General features: G+C 40.7%; 1 protein-coding gene across 2 annotated transcripts in view; it reads left to right on the top strand.

Moving 5' to 3' along the window:
* Nucleotides 1-6481: 6481 nt before the first annotated feature.
* The window catches only part of sox13 (SRY-box transcription factor 13), a 53199-nt gene continuing 39178 nt past the window's right edge, over nt 6482-20502 (top strand). The window contains exons 1-2 of one of the 2 annotated variants that reach the window (XM_085405600.1): nt 6482-7735; nt 18958-19056. The gene's annotated coding sequence lies outside the window, so the exon portion shown is untranslated. The remainder of the gene's footprint in view (nt 7736-18957; nt 19057-20502) is intronic. The other variant, XM_085405599.1, reaches the window with a different exon arrangement.

Below are 20502 nucleotides of genomic sequence, written 5' to 3'. Positions count from 1 at the left end.
AACTACAGCTAGCTTGAAGGCCTGTGGTACATAGCCGATTATTAGAGATAGGTTGATCATATTTAAGATCAAAGAATTAATTAATGGCAGGACTTCTTTGAGCAGTTTTGTAGGAATGGGGTCTAAAAGACACGTTGATGGTTTGGAGGAAGTAATTATTGAAGTTAACTCAGAAAGATCAATTGGAGAAAAAGAGTCTAACTTAACATCAAGAGTAGCTCTAGATAATATTACATCTGTGGGATGATTATTGGTAATTTTTTCTCTAATGATTAAAATTTTATTTGTGAAGAAGTTCATGAAGTCATTACTAGTTAACGTTAAAGGGATGGTTGGCTCAAAAGAGCTCTGACTGTTTGTCAGCCTGGCTACAGTGCTGAAGAGAAACCTGGGGTTGTTCTTATTTTCTTCAATCAGTGACGAATAGTAAGATGTTCTGGCTTTGCGGAGGGCTTTCTTATAAAGCAACAAACTATTTCTCCAGGCTAAATGAGGATCCTCTAAATTTGTGACACGCCATTTCCTCTCCAGATTACGAGTCATCTGCTTTAGGGTACGTGTTTGAGAATTATACCACGGAGTCAGGTACTTCTGATTAGAGACCTTAGTTTTCACAGGAGCTACAGTATCCAGAGTCGTACGTAGTGAGGAGGTGAAATTAGGCAGAAGTCACTTGGATGAGTGAGGAAACATTTTTCCCACTGAAAACACTACGTCCAGATGAACAGAATCTAGTGGTTTGCGATACTGCTTATTTTGGTATCGATCCGATACCAAGTAAATACCGGCAAATATCAACGATACCGATACTTTTCAACAAATAAAGTGCATGCCTCATTGATTTGCTGAGTCTCAATTAATTTTCATGACCTTAAATGTTTTGTATGTTTCCTTTTTTATTATTAAATAGTTAAAACTAGGATATAATTAGGACAAAGTTTATAATTAAATAGAACTTGCTTTATCTTTTTTTTCTTAAATCTTAAATAAAAAGTGCAGCAAACCAATAAGCAAATTAGATCAAGCAAGTACTGTTGAGAAACTAAAATACAAAAATTACAGATAAAAAGTTCTCAACAACAAAAACAACAACTGGAAAAAATATAAATAATATGTAAACAACTTAACAACCCCAAAAGCATCTAAGTCACGTCACGTGACGGCGCAACATCTAAACACAAAAGGAGGGGGAGCAAAGTGTGTCTGCTCTGCGCTGACACCGGAGCGGCGTGTCCGGCGACCTGGATGGGAGAGTAGAAGAAGACAGCAAGTTAAAAGCAAGACAAAAGAAAACAAATCATCAAAGTAAATCAAGGAAGAACCAAAACAATTGTGCTGCCATTCGTTGCTGATGCTGAATGGCAGCACAAACCAGTAGCAGCTTCTTGTGTCAGCATTCCCGTGAGTCAAAGCAGACACATCCCCAACTTTAAACCATTAAAAAACCACTTCAGAGTTTTCATTTTTTTGCTATTTTGCATTTTAACATGTGACTGACCTTTGAGATAACCTCAAGGAACTGCAGCCTTCCTGCTTCATATCCAGTCATCATACCCCTGCCCAAACCAGAGCGTTTACAGTAATGAGAATTCATAAGGTGGACAAACTCCTGCTGTAAGCTACATGAGAGACAAGGCAGACCACACCAGTTGCTCAAAGTACATGTACAAAAATAGTTTAAGAGTTAGATGAGGCAAAATGCAAAAGTTTTATATTTGACAAGCTCCCAGCAGCCATCACAAATACACAATTTTTAAGCATGACTTGCAATATTTGTTTTTAAGTCCAACTAAAGGAAAATGTGGAAATTTGCCCTTGGAACGGCGATGGATCTTCATCCTGGAATACTGATCTAATCACTGTGCACATTTATCTGCTCCAGCCAGTTTGTTTACCCGTGCGAGTCTGATTTTTCGGAAACTCGGCAGATAAATGGTGGCAAAGGTGGATTACCCCACGGGCTGTTATGACGACGGTCACAAATCATTTCAGTTTGATGGTTGGCTGGAACCACATCCCCAAACAAGGAACAAAATCAAATTGATGATGAGACACTTCGGATGGAACCGGAGACAGAGAGGCGTCTCAGGAACGTACCTCAGGAAACTGGTAGTCCGCTACTCACTGCAACCAACTGAAGACGGAAATTTTCCTACACAGTATGGAAGCTGTTGTGTTAGACGTGGACCCACATATGTTCATGGAATAGAGTAGCTGCAGATTTGGATCTAAAACATAGATGCTTGGCTTTAATAAACACTGCTGCCCGAAAAATCACATGGAAGAAGAGACTTAGCTTAGGTTGTCATACACAAATAAAGAGCTGTTAACTCTATAGCCTGAGCAGAAAGCTATCCAGAACATACACGCTTAACAATCCAACTATCCGCTGTATTATCCAGGTATTCTAGAGAGTATACAACAATCAAAATTGGCTTTCATGATTACTTATTTGATAAAGCCCATTTGCCATTTGAAAATCCATAATGACTGCCAACTCTCAAAAAGACTACACTTAAAAGTCATATCATACTTCATTTGCAGTCTTTGCTGTTGCAGAAATCTCCCATAGATTTCCATTCAGGATTCTTTGAGTGTGGTTTCGCCTCAATTCACGATGTCTCTGAAAGCTTTACTACATAAAGTGAGGTGTCGCGACACTGTTGAGGATCGTTGAATGATATTAGCCTACATTGATGCTGACAGGTCAGCTGAACTTTAGGAAAAATGATTAGTAAGTGCTTCAATTTCAAGTAGCCAGATGACACAGATAAAGGATGCACGTGTCCACTTATATAGCGGGACATATAATATCTGTACATAATACACAAAAAACTAAAGAGAAACGCTGGACAATGGTTAAAAAGCGGAAGAATAAAGTGCAGGGAAAGTGAAAAGGCTACAGGAGAGAAGGGGAGATGGAGAGAGAAAAAAGAGAAGTGTAGAAAAGGGTTTTGTAATCTGGGTATAGTGGTGTTGTGCCGTCTCCATGGTGACAGGCACAAAGGCCCGTGGTTGGCCATTGATGGCTAATTGTATTCTTCACAGCTCTTTTGTTAATTGTTGTCTGCCCAGCTCCCACTTCCTGCTGGGCCACGGCACAAAGCCACGAACAGGAGGGATTAGAAATGGCACATCAGCTTCCCCAATGCACAGCCAACCTCTCTCTACCTCATTCTCTCCCTCTCTTTCATTCTCTCGCTTTCTTTCTGTTTCTCTCTCCCTCTTTCTGTCCCCACAGAGCCGCACCTCCTTTTATCTGCTCCTCACTGTGTGCACTCCCATGACCTCAGAGAGTCCTTCGTTCCTTCTTTACCTTTCATTCTTTCTTCATATGAGGTCTTCACTTCTTTACTCGCACTTATGTGATGTTGGCTTGATTCTTGCTTCTTTACCTACAACACTGTCACAGTTAGCCACACAGATACAATAAGATAACATTACTGTAGAGCATAACCACATTCATGTCTTTCAGTCATGGCAGGCTTGGCTGTTCACCATCACATGGGAAATACGGACTGATGACAACTTTTCACAATTAAAGGACAGTACAAAAAAAGCACTGCTCAAACACAAGATTTGCATATGATGGTTGAAAGATAAGTTAATTTATATAATCTTCATCAGAGGCAGAGGAAGAAGAATGTTCTTGGAGCCAGCCACAGTGTGTCCAATATAAACTGTGATCATTTAAAACTCATTGGATTCTTAAATGCATTCTCTGGGAGATGCAAATTAAGATAAGATAAGATAAGATAGAACTTTATTAATCCCTCGGGTGGGTTCCTCTGGGAAATTCGACTACCTGGATTGCTACCTGGATTGTTTTCAGCGGCAAAGTGTTTCTCAGTGAAAGGAACCGGAGCGTTTTTGAACTAGCCTGAAGTTACAGTGAAATGGTGCGAGACTAAGATGCTGTTGTGTGTGTTACGTCCAAAAATGTTTGAATTTATGTGAGGCAAAGGCCAGTGCCCCTGCTACACGTTAATAAAGTCTGGTAGACTGGTAGGTGACACAGTAGAGAATCTCCACCTATCCAAAAACGTGTGTTGTAACTAATCATAAATGGTAAATGGCCTGCATTTGTATAGCGCTTTACTCAGTCCCTAAGGACCCCAAAGCGCTTTACACTACATTCAGTCATTCACCCATTCACACACACATTCACACACTGGCAATGGCAAGCTACATTGTAGCCACAGCTGCCCTGGGGCGCACTGACAGAGGCATAACTATAAAAAAAGCATAATGTAATTTTAACTTATATATCAGTAAATACTTAACTACTACACGAGTGCTTCCAGTTCATTGGAGGGAGGCGGTGCTAGCATATATCACAGGACTTTTAGGCTTTTATCTTTTATTTCAATGTGTGTTTTTCTGCCCTGCATTTCGTTGCCCTGTACCTGTGCATGTGCAATGACAATAAAGTTGAATTCTATTCTATTCTATTCTATTCTATTCTATTCTATTCTATTCTATTCTACAAATACTGATTTGTCCTCACTCCGAAGTCATCACATACTGATGCTTGGACAGTAAGCGTCACACTGTAACCCACTGCGCACCTACTTAATGCCACCTTTCAATGTGCAGACATTGAGGGGTTCGACATTGCCAGAAAATGCTGAGGATTTTCTATGAGTCTGTGGTGGCCAGTGCGATCCTCTATGCTGTTGCATGCTGGGGGAGCAGGCTGAGGGTCGCAGATGCCAACAGACTTAATAAACTGATCCGTAAGGCCAGCAATGTTGTGGGGATGGAGCTGGACTCCCTCAAGGTGGTGTCGGAGAGGCGGATGCTGTCCAAGATAAAGACAATGTTGGATAACACCTCCCACCCACTCCATGACATGTTGGTCAGTCACAGGAGCTCGTTCAGTGAGAGACTGAGATTACCGAAAAGCACCACTGAACGACACAGGAAATCATTCCTGCCTGTGGCCATCTCCCTGTACAACGCATCCACTTAACACACTGTTTGCTGCTACAGCTACACATGTTTCTTTTCCAAATATTTATTTATAAGTGACTTATGTATGTATGTATGTATATATATGTATATATTGTACTATTCTTAGTTAGCGTATTGTCTGTCTTGTCTTAATGTTGGTTTAAAATGGAGCACTGTAACAAAAAATAATTTCCCCCAGGGATCAATAAAGTATTCTGATTCTGATTCTGACATGTTTCTGTCTGAAATAAACAGCATCTGCTGGTGCTGGCATGGACATGGACGTGTAACCTTTGTAACATTGTAACACTGTTAGTTTAATCTTATTCTGCTATCTTATTGCTACCTTTATATACTGCTGTTTTAAACTGCTAGTTTACTGGTAGTTTATACTGCTAGCTTACTGCTAGCATTATATACTCCTACCTTAATCTGAAAGAATGTATTTATTAAAACTACTACCAACAAACAAAATAAACACACAAACCTCAGAGCTGAAAACTAAGACTTTCAAGCAAACGTTGAGGAGTAAATGCTGTGCCCGCTGATAAAGAATTATCCCTGCTTGATGCAGCTAACACTGCTAGCAAGAGACAAGGTAATTGCTGTTAGCTTGCAGCAATGTTTACAAGAAATCTGCTAAATTTTAAATCCAGCATTTTACCTGGATATTTGTAATGTAGTTGTGCTCCTGCTGTGTAAAACAAACCAGCCGTGTATGGTAACAGCTGAACACAGCTAACACTTCTGTTCTTCACTTTTAAACTTCCATCACTATGATTTATTCTTGTTTTTTCTGCCCTCAGTCATTGGGTTATTCTTTATGTTGTCACTGCCGAGCGTGATTTTGTTGCAAAACCCTTACTTACCCTAAAGTTTTTTTGTTTTTTTTAAAAAAAGTGATCTGGATAGGAGTCAAACTCCTGTTTTTTTTTCTTCATCACGCATAAAAAGAGACGCTGAAGGTGTACAGTTTCATTCAACACATGGCAAGTAGTGTTCAGTTCAGTTCAGTTCATTTTTATTTCAAACATTTCAAACATGTGCCTTCACAATCATTACAAAGTATTATTCCATTATTTGTTTGAAAAGGAGTAGGCAGAAGTATTTACTTATTTGTCCCTACCCCCTCAAGTTTTACCTCTCATTCATTTAATTGTTTGTTTGTTTTTTAGTCTTAAAAGTGTGACTGACTAAGAGACAGTGTCTAGTGAGCTAAGAGGTAGAAAGTGTTTCAAATAGTGGATACATACAGCACCCACCAAAAGTATTTGCACTTTACTGTTAGCATACTTTTAGAGGATATTCTAAGGAGCTTAGAAAGAAAAGTGTCTGGACTTCTTTAAGTTGCTTGAAGACGTTAAACCTCTCATCCGAGAAGCTTCTTCAGTTCTAAGAGTCAAATGAGTCCCAGATTTACAGGATATTGTACATGGAGTGGGGAAAAGCCCTGAAAAAAAAATATAGGAATAGTTTTACACCACACTTGTTAAGCATGACAGACTTCTTTGATCAAAAGGTGGAAATTTTAAAAATGACAAGCGGTCAAATCGAACTGAATATCGACAGTATTGATACCAATACTAAAATATTGATATAAGTATCAGATCAATGGTGGCAAAGTATCAATACTTTAAATTCAGTAGCAGACCTCTGAATTCTGTTAAATATTTTTTTATTCATGTATTTATTAAAAAAAAAACACACCTCAAACAAACACTCAGAAACAAACACTTTTGTGTCGTGTTTTTTGTTTTGACTGTCAGATCTATTTTATTCATTGTTTGTCTGACACATTTAAAAAAAAATCACAGTGTTTAAAACGTGTGATATCGGCATTTAGTGGCATTTTTGTGGCATTTATTTGGTATTGGCTCAATACCAAATTTTGCAGTATGGCACAGCTGAATAAAGAAAGCCTCTGTCAACAAAGATCACTCTTTGAATCAACCCAGGCTCACTCATGATCACCTCTCCCCCTTCTAATAATCTTTACTCAGTCCCGAAGACGTTTGAAAGCGCAACTTTACACGCTCTGTAATCTCGTGACATTTTAAAGAGCGACCAACTAATCACTGATAACAGATTAGCTTGACTACTAACTGCATTCTCTCTCTTTATTTATTTATTTATTTATTTATTTATTTATTTTATATGTACTTGTAAAGTTAAACGACCCTGCCGGTATCTTTGCTATTAAGTCTTGCTTATTGGATTGGTTATGGATCTAAGAGGGAGAGAAGAGGCCGTCAGTTGGTGAGGACTCTCCAATCAATAGTCATTAACAGTGTAGTCAATGTGCGTTTCAATAGACACGGGAGCCAGTAACAGATTATCGACTCTCTCTCCCTTGATACACTCGTGTGTGTGTGTAAGTGTTCTCACAGCCGCCACCTGGAAATTAGTCCCTCTCCCTTTAAGTGGGAGGTGAGCTGCAGGGCGCTGGGGACGGTGAGAGTTGGAAACCCAGACAAGCAAACAGAAAGTCACCGGGAGTGAGAGAGTGAGTGAGTGTGCACGCTCCCCGTCTCCAAAAACATTTACGCATCGCAGCAGTGTTCCGCCTGCCTCTCACTCCTCACCGTCATCTTACCACAAACAGCAGCCGGCTCTCTCCACTCCGAAGGACCGGGAGGACAAGTTCGTGCGGAGAAGCGTCTGTCCCAAACCACCGTGCTTTGCATGCGGTGAGCAATTAAAGCGGGGGAGGAAGAGGAGGAGGACGGAAGTTTATCCCCCCCTCCTGTCTCTCTGGTGGAGAGCGCAGGGCGCACCGGGACTGGTGAGTGGAAGCTTGATGGTCACTCTTCGTGGAAATATTAACCACTGTCGTTAATAAGAACTTGGGAAGGAACTTCCCAAACTCAGATCAGTCGGAATTCCACCTCATCCATCAACCTCTAACTTTCCCAACATTCCCATTTAGTCTAACTTGCACCAGCTTCTCCATTTACGCTTTCTTTTGACTTTTGACTTTAATGCATAATTATGTGGAAAAATGAGCGCTGCTCTCGACCTCACTGCTCCGCTACACAATTATCGAGTGGTGTGGGAAATTATTATTATGATGATGATGATGGCGGTGGTGATGGGGATGATGTCAGTTCTGTTGGCAGATGCAAATGAGCGGATATCAGCAGGTTCACCGAGAATAGGCACAGGTGTCAACGTTTTAGCAAAGACTTCAACACCCTTCTTTTCTCCATAAAGCCCCATTTTTAGCTGATCCACTGAAGTATGGCAGTGAATAATTAGAACTTCATTAAGTTTCAGAGTGAGGAAAGTTCTCCTTGTTGTACTGTGAAATTTTGCCAGCATAGAAATATCTTTTTATAAAGCTGTGGGGTGGGAAGCAGTGGCACTGTGTTGCAGCGGTCTGGTCTGTAAAGCAGTGGAGCCCTGAGGGTCAGTGATGTCAGAGGTGACACCTTAGGCTCCTTTAAGTATGTTCAGGGGTTCTCAGCATGTTAAAAGGGTCAGGCATTAGCAAGGTGGGAAACGGTTCACAGGTCTGGGAACAGTTCAGAGGTGACATCTCAGTGCCGAGTACAAAGTGTGTGGAAGGAAGGAGTGTGAGTGTGTGTGCTCGTCTTTACAGTGGCTGGTTGCATACAAAGCTGTCCATCAGTGGGGAGTCCCTGACCTTTCTTTCTGTCAATCTCCTTTCTGTCCTCTTTCACTCTTCAGTCCCATCTTCTCACCCCCTGCTGCCCTTCATTTCTTTTTCTTTTCTTTCTTTTTTGGAGGCTAGTTTAATGCTGCATCTTCATATACTTTAGCTTACTGCACACACACACACACACACACACACACACACTATCTTTCAATAGAGCAGGGCGATATGGCCAAAAATATTTATCACGATATATATTTGAAAATTTGCGATAACGATATAACCGACGATATAATTGATGCGAGACAAAATACAACTCCACAACATTACTAGCGCAAAAAGACAACCTTCCATTTATTTTCACTTAAACAAGAAGCTGGTTTTTATGTACATTAAAGCTTTATAAAAATGTAACAGTGCAAATGCAAATTCCTTGCTGAAAGTTTAACCAAAAGGCATTTCCAGTAGAAATGGGCTGACATATCCTGAGCATAACCATGTATAATATCCACTGAAGTTAAAAAGAGGTGCTTTGCAACATTAAACTGCAGTGTGCAGTACGTATTTTTCACACCATAAGGTGCACGGGATTATAAGGCACATTAAGCGAAACAAAGCAGTCAGATAAATCAAACTTTATTAAACTCATTCTTCTTGCTTCCTCCACTTCTGTACCATTGATTCATTAATGTTGAATTCTCTGGCAGCTGCTCTATTCCCATGTTGTTGCAGTATATTAATGACTAACCTCGTATTGTGGATGGATTATCTCAGTTGTTCTCCTGACTGAAGTTTGGTCCGTTTACAGCATCCTGCCATGCGATTGCATTTGTCTCTAACCATGAAGAACCTTCACGTTAACTTTTATAAGTGGAAAAGTGTTAGTGTTCGTCCTCCAGCTTCACTGTTTATGTTATGCTAACATAGCTGTGTCGCTAGCGATCACGTAGCACATCATTATATACCAGCTAGCCCAACTTCAGTAACCCTACAAACGTCACTGCTGTTTAGTTTCCTGTCTTCATTTATGTTGGAAGTGATAGCAGAGCTGTACGTTTGATTTTTTTCAGAAATCTCTCCGTCAGAACATGCTATATCATGCTTAGGTAACTAGCGAAACTAGCGAGCTAACTTCCGCTAGCTTCCTGCTAACTTCTAACTCCGTTAAATGTAATAACTTTTGTTTTCATGGATGCCTGGAAGTTAAACTTTATAGTTACACCTGGTAAAGCAGCAATGCTGATCGTTTTATTAAAGATGAAAGAATTTAGACAGTTTTTAACTCTCAGTGATGCTGCAGTGTTGTTTGACCTGAAGCATACGGAGTTTAGGACCCAGATTACTCCCAGATTTAAGAGCATCTTAGTCCGACAAATATGACAATAACAACGGCCGCTTGCATGTTCTGCAAAAAAATGTGCTTTGTCGTGTATCTGACGGACAAACACCAAACCAGTTCCACATCACTGAAGTTGCACCATTTTTACAAACCAATTCTGGTTCATCTGTTTCACTCAACAATCGGCCATGTGCGTATGAAAACAAAGGCACTGCGCATGCGCGTTTTACTCCCATTCTATCGCGATATTTCATTTTCCTATCGTTGCCTAACATTATACCGGTATTACCGTGAACGGTATAATATGGCCCAGCCCTATCTTTCAATCTCTGCGGTGGACAACAGAACCAAGCAATGCAGATGTAAAGAGTCTGCTTGTCAGCAGCAATGTACTCCTGCTCTCCTCTCTCTTTCTGACACACACACACACACACACACACACACACACACACACACACACACATAACCTCGAGGACTGGTTTTTCACCCTTCACCTCCACCCCCTCCCTATCCCTCCACCGGCCCCACCTTCTCTTTTGGAGCTTTGTCTTCCCAGGTGAACGGGTTCATGCTGGGGGAAAGGTGACCTGCACCTTCACTCGTGCTTTGTTCGCTGGCCCGAGCACTGTCGTGTCTCATGCCACAGCCTCGTCATATATTGCTTTCTAATTAGCAAACAGGTGTCTGCTAAGTTCATGTGCTAGCACTGCTCAAAGTAGTTACCACTGTTTTATAATAAGAATAAAGTTATAGGGGTGGAGTGAAGTTTATATTTGTTTCCTTTGTTTACTAGGAATTTCCACCTACATGGCAAACCACAAATGAAAGGTAACGTTATAAAGAATCAGGAACAAACTGATGTAATCAGAGTTTGGTTGTTCAAGCTGACTGTGAAAGGGAGAACATTAGCTGCTTCTAATACCTGACAGTTTGTTACTTTGCGCTCTCATGCTTGGCAGTTTTGGATCCTTGTTAGGCCAGAAAAGCGATGTCAACCTTGGACTCCTGGGTTTTTTTAATGGGCGTGTTATCGACCAACTAATGAATCAGTTAATTGTGAAAGCAACTGTAGCCACAGTTTGGGCTCATTTATCAATATTGTACCATAAATGGAGCTAAGCATCAGATGTTCTCTAAAACGTTGTTGTTGTCATTGTTGCACTTGCTGCTGTCCTGTAGGTGTTTGTGAAAGATTGGGCATGTCATGATTGAAAAGAGATGTCAGTAGGTTTTTGTGGGTTTAATTTATACTGGGCACAGTAAAGAAGATTAAAGTTTATGAATTCACATCCACACTTGGTCTTCCTGTGAAGCGTGATAACAAATTGTTGTAAGCAGGCGTGTTTACAATAAATCTACTGTTAGTGGGTCATTGTTTGTACCAATTTTTTAGACTTGAAATTTGTGCGCTCCAGTCCAGTGTGTGTGTGTGTGTGTGTGTGTGTGTGTGTGTGTGTGTGTGTGTGTGTGCACCACTTCCTATGCATTGGATGTCTCCATCAGGGCAGCAGACTAAGTTTTTTCCTCGTCTTTCCTCCTGACCTCTTGTATCCTCTGGACATTGTTCTCTGAATCCTATTGAACCAGGAGTCCACAGATAAACAGCACAATGGAGAATAATGGTGTGTCTGTGTGTGTGTGTGCGTGTGTTCCTCAGCCTGTCCTTTAGCGCAGTGTGAGGCCAAGCCAATCAAAAAACCCCACCATCACTGCATTTTCTCTTTTGGAAGAATCGCAACAAGCATGAGCGCTACATACATCACTACATCACTCTGCCGCTTGAGCGACAGTATAAGCATGTTGTCTGTCCGACTCTTCAGACGGGTCGGCATAAGGACTTCACTTATATTGTGCAGCAACCTAGAAATTAAATATACGGTGACAGAGTCATATCATTGTATCACATCAGCTCACTGTGCTTTAAATTTTTGCTGTTAATCCATCTTCCTGAGGGTTAAACCTCCAAACTGAACAAATTAAATTAGTTTTCATGTGCAAAGAATTTGGACAATGAGATTTAAAAATGAATAACATAGTGTAGTATAGTCGACAGTCGATCAGCTGAATCATTATTTAACCCAGGAGTCTTGAACCTGCAGCTGGTCCTGAATGTGGCTGTTTTGTCCATCTCTAGATAAAAAGTAGAAATGAATATTTTTTAAAAAAAAATTATTCCTTTAACCCTCTCAAGGCAGGCATTGCCGATTTGCAACAGTTAAAAACTAACAACCTGATTACCCCACATACATATTTTATGAGTTTTTTTACTCAGAAGTACCACTGCAGGACTTAGTTGTGCATTAGCAACAAAAAGTTTAATTTGAGCCTGAGGGGGTTAAGTGGTTCTTTACATTCTTCATCACATTAAAAAAATATTGTGTCATAGCACAGAACAACAGTCCCTCGAGGTGTGTGATACTTTAAACTGTGTACAATATATTAAAGCTAATCAGATTCAAAGCGCCCTGCAGAGGATAGTTACAGACAAACATTTTAGAACTGTGGTAGAAGTTTTGCAGTGTTTAGCACTGCTGCCTCACATCAAGAAAGTCTTGGGTTCAACTCCAGCAGGCAGATGGACCCTTCTGTGTAGAGTTTGCATGTTCTCCCTGTACCTGCATGGGTACTCTGCCTTCTCCCCTTTTCTGGAACTTGGTTGTCTGTGTGTTAGCCCTGCGTTAGCCTGGTCACTTGTTCAAGGTGTAACTTGCCTCTTCCTCTAAGACCTCAGTTGGAAGAAAATGGATGGATAGACTCTCGCTTTTACATGTTTCTATTAATTAGTAATGAGCAGTCATACACAATTCCACCAAAGACAACTTAGCGATAGCCAGTTTAGTAGTGCCTAAGTCCTTTTCATTCTTTTTATTTTATTTATTCCATATGCTGCTGTGAAAAAGATTGGCGTTGAAAGAGTTTTGTTTTACAAAAATGCAAAATGACAATAAAGAATTTGTTTACTTTGGCAAATAAACCTGAAAAAGTAAACAGTTAAAACATTTTTTTCATAAACAGTATTATTCAAAATATTCCTCCAGCCTGCTGTACTATTGTTATATGTGGTAAAAGATTTAAATTATTCACACCTATTAGTAATGTTGAAAGGGTTTTTTTTATGTGGGCAGCAGGTTCATAATAAGGCCCAATCATGTTTGAGATTTCTTTTGGTCAGAAATTGTTAAAAAAAACAACAAAACAGCTCTTTGATAGTAAAGTTTACCTGACTTAACACTGATTTAACTATATATTCAAAAAAGTTGCATGTTTTCTGATCTCTGATGTGATGATTTACTGCTTTCCCTACTTTTGCATGTTGGCTGGCTAAAATATGACAGCTTTAAATGTAAGAAAACATTTTCAAACAATTTAAATAAAAAAAAAAATTCACAGTTAGATATCGAAAAATTTGTATTTGTAGTTATTATCATTTTATTAACATAATATTAATAATTATTATAATATTAATTAATTAATTAATTAATTACTCTTTAATTATAATATCAATTAATTACTGTGGTAATAAGTTCACATGTGATAGAGTTTAGAGACTTGTACTTATATTGATACTTCTGCAAAGCCAACGTTTAACAATCCCTTAAAACATATAAAATCATGTTTTGTGTTTATAGAACATTATTAGAAAAGAAATTCAGCCAGCTGATTGTTATAAAAACAAAATAATATCTACCTTTTAATTTTGACAAAAATCCGTTCAAATCGCAGTATTTTATGGCGTCATCGCTGCCCACTGTTGGACAAACTATGTAATGGCAACACTATACCTAATGTCCCACCTTCATCTACTCTTAAATGTCTTATTTGCCTTTTTTTCTGTCTTATCTTGTAAAGCCCTTTTTTCTTTGTTTTTAAAAGGTGCTGCATACATGAAGTTTATTATTATTACTATTAATATTATTATTATTTTCTGAGTCAAGGCTAGCCTCTCAGATCTGCGCTTCAGTTTCTTATTACCCACTTTTACTCTTACTGCACCTGACTTGTGTATAGGTGTATCTCCCGTAAAACGTCTCACTGACTTATCTTTTGGTCTGCAAAAACAAAAAGTTAAATTGAGCAAAAGTAATTTGGCTCCTCGTGCAGAAATAATGTGCAGACCAGTTTAAATGGCTGCGTGTTCAAAAGCTCTCCCGCCTGGTGCCTGCCTAAAGGAAACATCTGTTGAATGCAGTTAGAAGAGACTCATAAAAAAGTAGGTAAACTGTGACATATTAGGTGTCAGTCACCAAGATCAGTAATAACTTTGCTTTGTTGTGTTTTGTGGCAACAAGTTAATCAACTCTTGCAATGCTTTAAATCATGTTCAGTGAATTGTTTTTGAGTGCATTTGGATTATTTGATTAATCGATGGCGCTGTTGATGCTATTTGCTGTTTTTCTTAAATGAAAATATGCTGAATATCTAAAAAAACTGTTTTTTTTCTGGTAAAAACAGTGCTTAGATATTCAGTTTAATTTGATGAAATATTTCTGTTTAAGATCACACTGTGTAAATTCCTGCCTGTGTTCAGGCTTCTCTGGTGACGAAGGTGCTTGGCTTTTATAAAGTGTGATTATTCTGGTTAATTCTTCACCATGTCCCTGATAGGAACGTGATATCGCAGTCAGCTTCTGTGCCTCACAATGGGCTTTTTTGCATTATCTAACAGCCTCTTTTTCCTCGCGTTAAGCCATCGTGACCCGTGAACATGTAGTCTTTAATGATTCTGTACATCACTATCACAAAGACCAAAGTGTGGTCCGTCGAGCACACGTGCCGAAGAGAGGGAGCTTTTGATAGAGCGGATGAACGGAGAAGTTTCAAGGTGCTCCTTGTATTCATTTCTGTTATCTCTGAAGCAAACGGGGTGAGAGAGTGCAGTAATTAAAAGTGGAGATGGAAGGATCTCAGGTGGAGATGTTAGAAGTCATGTCTTTGTGAAGGAAACACAAAGGTGGAGAGGTTGGTTGAATGCCTTTGCTTCATCTTAACATCGCTCATCACTCTTCAGAGGACTTTTTAAAGACACTTTCCACCTGTTGCCTTGGTACAGGAAAGAAAAGAAAGATAACTGTACACACTTGAGAGGAAACACACACACACACACACACACACAGGAAGACTCATCCTGGGCGGGTGATAAAACACAAGTCTTACACTGGTGATGGGCCACTTTCAGAGATACTGCAGCCGCGCACACACACACCCTGCTGTGTACATCTGCACACACCTTCAAGGTAAGATACCTGCTTCAACCTCGGCAAAGCCTTCTTTTACCAAACTCACTGTGTCCTCGCGGTTGACTGTCTTGCAGGCTTATATCTGATTGCACGGTTGAAGCATCTAATCACTAAAAGCTTCACATTACACTTGTTTTGTTTATCTTTTTAAAATATATCGACGGGATTGCTGTACCCCTGGCATGTCATTCATTTACATTCTGCCAGCTGTGCTTTGAATGTGCGCTCACCCATCCGTGAATGCTGTCATAAGCCCATAAAAACGCGCCGTAAAGCCAGAGGAGGGGGGCGAAACCACAGCAGGCTATTTATCAACAGCTGTAAATCATCTCCGAAGAAGAAAGAACGGAACCCTTCTCGAACGCTGGCCCCTGCGCCGTGTTTCTCATGCTACTTTTGATCACTTTCTAATCCCTTAAGAAAAACACACAACAAGGAGAGAGGGAAAAAAAGTTTTCTGAACTTTTCCTCTCCACGCCTGCATTGCATGCACGTGTGTTCATTCAGCACGCAATGTCAGAATACAAGCTCCTACAGGACTTAGGTGTGTTTGGCTGAATGTTGCGCTGGAGAGGGAGGCTTTTGTTGGAAAGTATGCAGCGAGTTTTTCTTTTGTCTCTCTTGTTCCCATAATGCTCGTCGCATAACGGCTCTCTATTGTTCGGCATGCGGGACGTGAATGAGCAGGTTTATGTAGACTTTTTCGTGCCCCTTAATTTGAAGAACGTACAAAGAACAAAAAAGGAATAAACATGATGATGAGTGGATTTTGTGCCACTCTCATCAAGATAAAAGTGCGTTAAAGAGGTTATTATTGGCTTAATAGATAGCATTAATGCCTGCACTGATCAGGTTCGCTGACAGTTTATTCATTTTTTTTGCTGCTGAGTGACATAAAGGCCTTATTAAATTACGTTTCAGCGCCTTTTACTGCTTTCTCAGAATTAACCAACAGATTTGCATGGCTATCAGAGAAGTGCACATGGACATACGTCTGTTTTTGTTTGCCACGGTTAAAGATAAAGGTATAATCGGCTTGTTCCCACCCTTTTTCCAGCCGATTTGTTTATTTCTGAGAGAATTCACAAACACTCTATTGATAGACGAGCCCTGCACACACAAATAAAAACACACCGGTTTCCTGGTTCATTTACATGACTTTCTCCTGCACAACGCTGCTCTGTTGTTATGTGAAACCTAAATTTTCAAAAAAAAAATTCAGGACACAAAACTGTATACCTGTTTGTTGTGTGTGTGTGTGTGTGGGTCTATAGTGCCATTTGCAAATGACCAGAGACCGTTTGTTTGCTCCGCAACAGCTCCACCAGCATGATTTGCATTTCCTTTTTAAAAATCAATGAAATCTAAAGCGACAGTAGGCCATTATGTGCCGGTTTGCTAGAAGTTAGTTGCGTATTTGACTTTGTGGTGTATGTGCAGCATGGAAAACAGGCCAGCGCTCCTCCGCTGCATTGAACTTCTTTGATGACTTATCATTTGTGGGGTAACATTAGATTGTATTAATGTTAAATGAAAGAGGGGGCATAGGGGCGCAGACACACATCGTCGGTAATGCAGGAGACACTCTTCTGGCTTTTATCTCCCACTCTCCACAGCTGAGCGCGATAACTTGTCTAAAATCATGCGCTCACATGCATCCAAGCTGTTGTATCTCTGCAAAATAAAGAGAGAAGCGAAGCCGAGTTACAGCAGTGGACACCGTCATCCTCCGAACACCAAACCTTTGCTGTTCTTACTGCTGTTCCTTTGAGATGAGATAAGGATTTAGTTTTCCATGTTTTAATTCTTGTTCACTTTCTTTCAGTTTTATCGCAGCCTGAAGTTTAACACAATTGAAGGCAAAACCACCCAGATAAATTTCTGTATGTGGCATTGAAGCACCTTATCAGCCCGTCACCTCCAAAAACAAAAGATGCCTGCTAACTGGAAAGAATGGTCAGCTTTCTTTTCAAATCCTAGAGCTATATTTAGTTTACTCTTTAAGCTACTTCATTAGTCAGCAATAGTATTTAACTAGAAGTAGTCAAAATTGGGGGAAAAAAGCATTTAAAGTTGTTTTTTTTCTTTTTTTAAAAAAAAGGCTCTGTAATTAAAACAGCTGGGCACAAACAGCAGGAAATAGTGCACTTGTCTTGGGACTATTTTCAGCTGTGGATTTGTATGCATTTAGTGCTCTAGTGAGTATTTACAGCAGCAGCACAGGTGTGTGCCACAGTAAAGTACAGTGTGTGTGTTTGTGGCGTTGAAAGAGCATGTCAGCCGGTGCAAAAGCGGGCCTGAGTCAGAGCAGTTGTGAAAACAGCAGAGCTCCGTGAAACAAAGGAATTAAAAACGATAACACAGTAATTGCTGGCAGATTCCATCAACTGCTGATTTTTGGCTTTCTTCACCTTATTCATTCACAAAACGAAAAGTGTGGAAAAACACAAGCTTACCCTCTCAAAAATAATCTGCTTGGCAAAAAGTGTTCAGTCCTGTTTGTCAGCCTAAAGTTAACCTTTAGCTGTTTCTGCACATCTAATAGGAAAGGCAGCAAATCCATTTTTCTACCTGGGCTCTTCTTTCTTCTCTGTCATCTGGCAGCCCAGGAGATAAGCACGCTGTTACTGAATCTAAGAAAAAGGAATGAAAAGAACCTTTTCATTTTCTCCCCAAAAGTCAAATGACCACATTTTTTGTGGTTAATGCAGATAAGAAGAAGGGTCTGCACGGGGTGGAGGTCAGAGTGGATGGATGGGTTAACAAAACATCAGACAGTTGGGTTTTAAAAAACAAACAAACATTGACTATTGATTTGTGGCTGTGACTACATGTTTGTTATTACATTATATTGTGATAATGAAGACCTGCTAACCTTACCTTAGTAACTATTTTACTCCATATCACCAAGCCGTTTTGTATGTATCCAACCAAACTTTTACCGTAATGTTAACACACCATAACGGTTTTATTAATGTCTTTGTATCGCTGCCATCTATGATGCCGCATCAGATCAAAAACTCTTTCAGTGTATTTGAGCAAGTGAAAACTTTTGCTATATAAAACATGGTGTTGTAGGCAGCTAGTTACTGAGTGCAGGCAGCTGGTAGTACTCAGTCAAGCTCAGCCCCAAGATTGCTTTTACACTTATTATTAAACTATAAGTCGTAGTTGCTTTACACACGGTATATGCTCACTGGTCACTTTATTAGGTATACTTTGCTTGTGTCAGGTTGGACCCCTTTTGTCAAACGTGGTGCATTGCATTGAGATCTGGTGACTATGGAGGCCAGTGAAAATGTTGTAGCACATTATACTGGTGGAAGCAGCCATCGTAAGATAGGTAGTGGACATAAATGGACATCCTAAGCAACACTGCTCAGGTAGGCATTTAAACAACCCTGAACTCGTACAAAGGGGCCCCCAAAGTATGCCAAGAAAATATCACTACTCCACCAGCACCAGTCTGAACCTTTGATACAGGGCAGGATGGATCCATTTTCTTGTTCTTGTTGACAAATTCCAAATCTGTTATGTTGCAGCAGAAATCAAGGCTGTGTGTTTCCAGTCTCCTGTTGTGCAATTTTGATGAGTCCGTACGAATCGTAGCCTCAGTTTTTCTGTTTGTAGCAGGCGGAAGTGGCATCCGACGAGGTCTTCTGCTGCTGTTGCCCATCTGCTTCAAGGTTTGACCTGTTGTGCGCTCAGAGATGCTTTTTGGTTGTAACAAGTGGTAATTTGAGGTCAGCTCGAAGCAGTCTGGCCATTCTGCTCTGACATCAACAAGGCATGCTCTCCCACTTTCTGTTTTTCAGATCATTCTGTGGGGCAAAATCCCAGTAGAACTCCAGTTTTTACGACATCCTGATGTACAGCCTGAACTTCAACAGGGCGTCTTGATTGTGTCTACATTTGTGAGTTGCTACCGTGCAATTAGCTGATTAGACATGTAGCCTAGCAAGCAGTTGAACAGGTGTACCTAACAAAATGGCCAGTAAGTGCATATCCTGACTGTAGAATATCTAGAGCTCCCCTACTGCTTTCTGTTCTCCTGCTTTCATCTCTCTTTCTCCTTCTTGAACAGGCCTCTCTATGTGAATGGATTTCTCTGTAAGCCCTAACATAAGAGGCAGTGGCTTCTGTTGTGTATTCCTATTTTCAGGCACTATCTTGATGTATGTGCTGTGTAGTCAGGGCCATGGGCTGGGTCTGTGTGCGTAGCGAGGCGGACTGTGTCATTACGGCGGTCAGCCAGCTACTTCAGACATGATCTCCAGCTTATTGGAGCTGGTTAAGATCTATGGCACTAAGTTGTTGCATACGCAGCTGTACTTGTGAAGCTGAAGCACACATATGCACTCGCGTGTGCGCGCGCACACACACGCAGCAAAGACCTCCTGCAGTTTGCCAGTGCCGAAACAAACAGTCCCTCAGCAGAATCACCTGTTGTGCTCCTACTGCTCAAAGGCGTTGCCATAGTAACGTCTCAGAGTCCTGGCCTCTTGGTCTATGAGACCCTCTGCAAATATAGACCCCCCCTCTCCCCCCCACTACTGCTACCACCATGACCATTAGAAACTCCTGAAAACATGCACACACACACACACACACACACACACACACACACACACACACACACACACACACACACACACACACACACACGTTATGTACATGTGGGTGCTCTCAAGAAGCAGTAAATGGAGTGAGGATATAAAGTGTGCCAGGCTAAAGGAGAGAGAGCACATTGTGAGAGTCGGGCCTCCTTTGTCTGAGCTAGCCTGAAGGAGCAGGGGGTGGAAAAGGGAATGGGGGTGGAGGGGCTTTGTGAAGGAAGAGGAGAAAAAAAGTGGCCTTCATACACATCCTTTCTTCTCCTTCTCTTGTTCTATCTCTTTATTGGGAGTGTGTTTTGTCTTCTCTCTCCCCACTCACCACACCACCACCTCCTCCTCCTCCTCTGATAAATGCCACAGTAGCCTTTCGCTAGCCGCCACAATAGACGACCTGTTTCGGTGAACGCAACGGGAAGAGAGAAAAGGGAGCGAGAGAGAGGGAGAAAGAGGGACGAGAGTGAGACATGAAAAGAAAGATGGCTGCTTTTTAACCTGTGCTTCTGAAAAGCAGGAGAATAAAAGGGGCTGTGACTAAAGCCAGAGTCCTGTTCTCCTCTCTTTTCTCTCTCCTCGGTGTCTTTGTGAAGGGCACGGTTGTGTCATCAGCCTATTTATACATCTTATTTAGAAAGCTTTTGAGAAAGAGAGAGGCAGTGGTCATAGAGAGAGCACATTATGAAGCGTATTAAGCAGGATTTAAACACAGAGGACGGGTTAGATGTGTTTGACGTTGATGTTAGTGTA

Source organism: Rhamphochromis longiceps, linkage group LG5 (genome assembly GCF_057381845.1).
Source record: "Rhamphochromis longiceps isolate RC_006_pf linkage group LG5, R_longiceps_female_GT1.1, whole genome shotgun sequence".
NCBI lineage: Eukaryota > Metazoa > Chordata > Actinopteri > Cichliformes > Cichlidae > Rhamphochromis > Rhamphochromis longiceps.
Note: the sequence above shows the minus strand (reverse complement) of the source record. Positions and strands in the feature narration are given on the sequence as shown.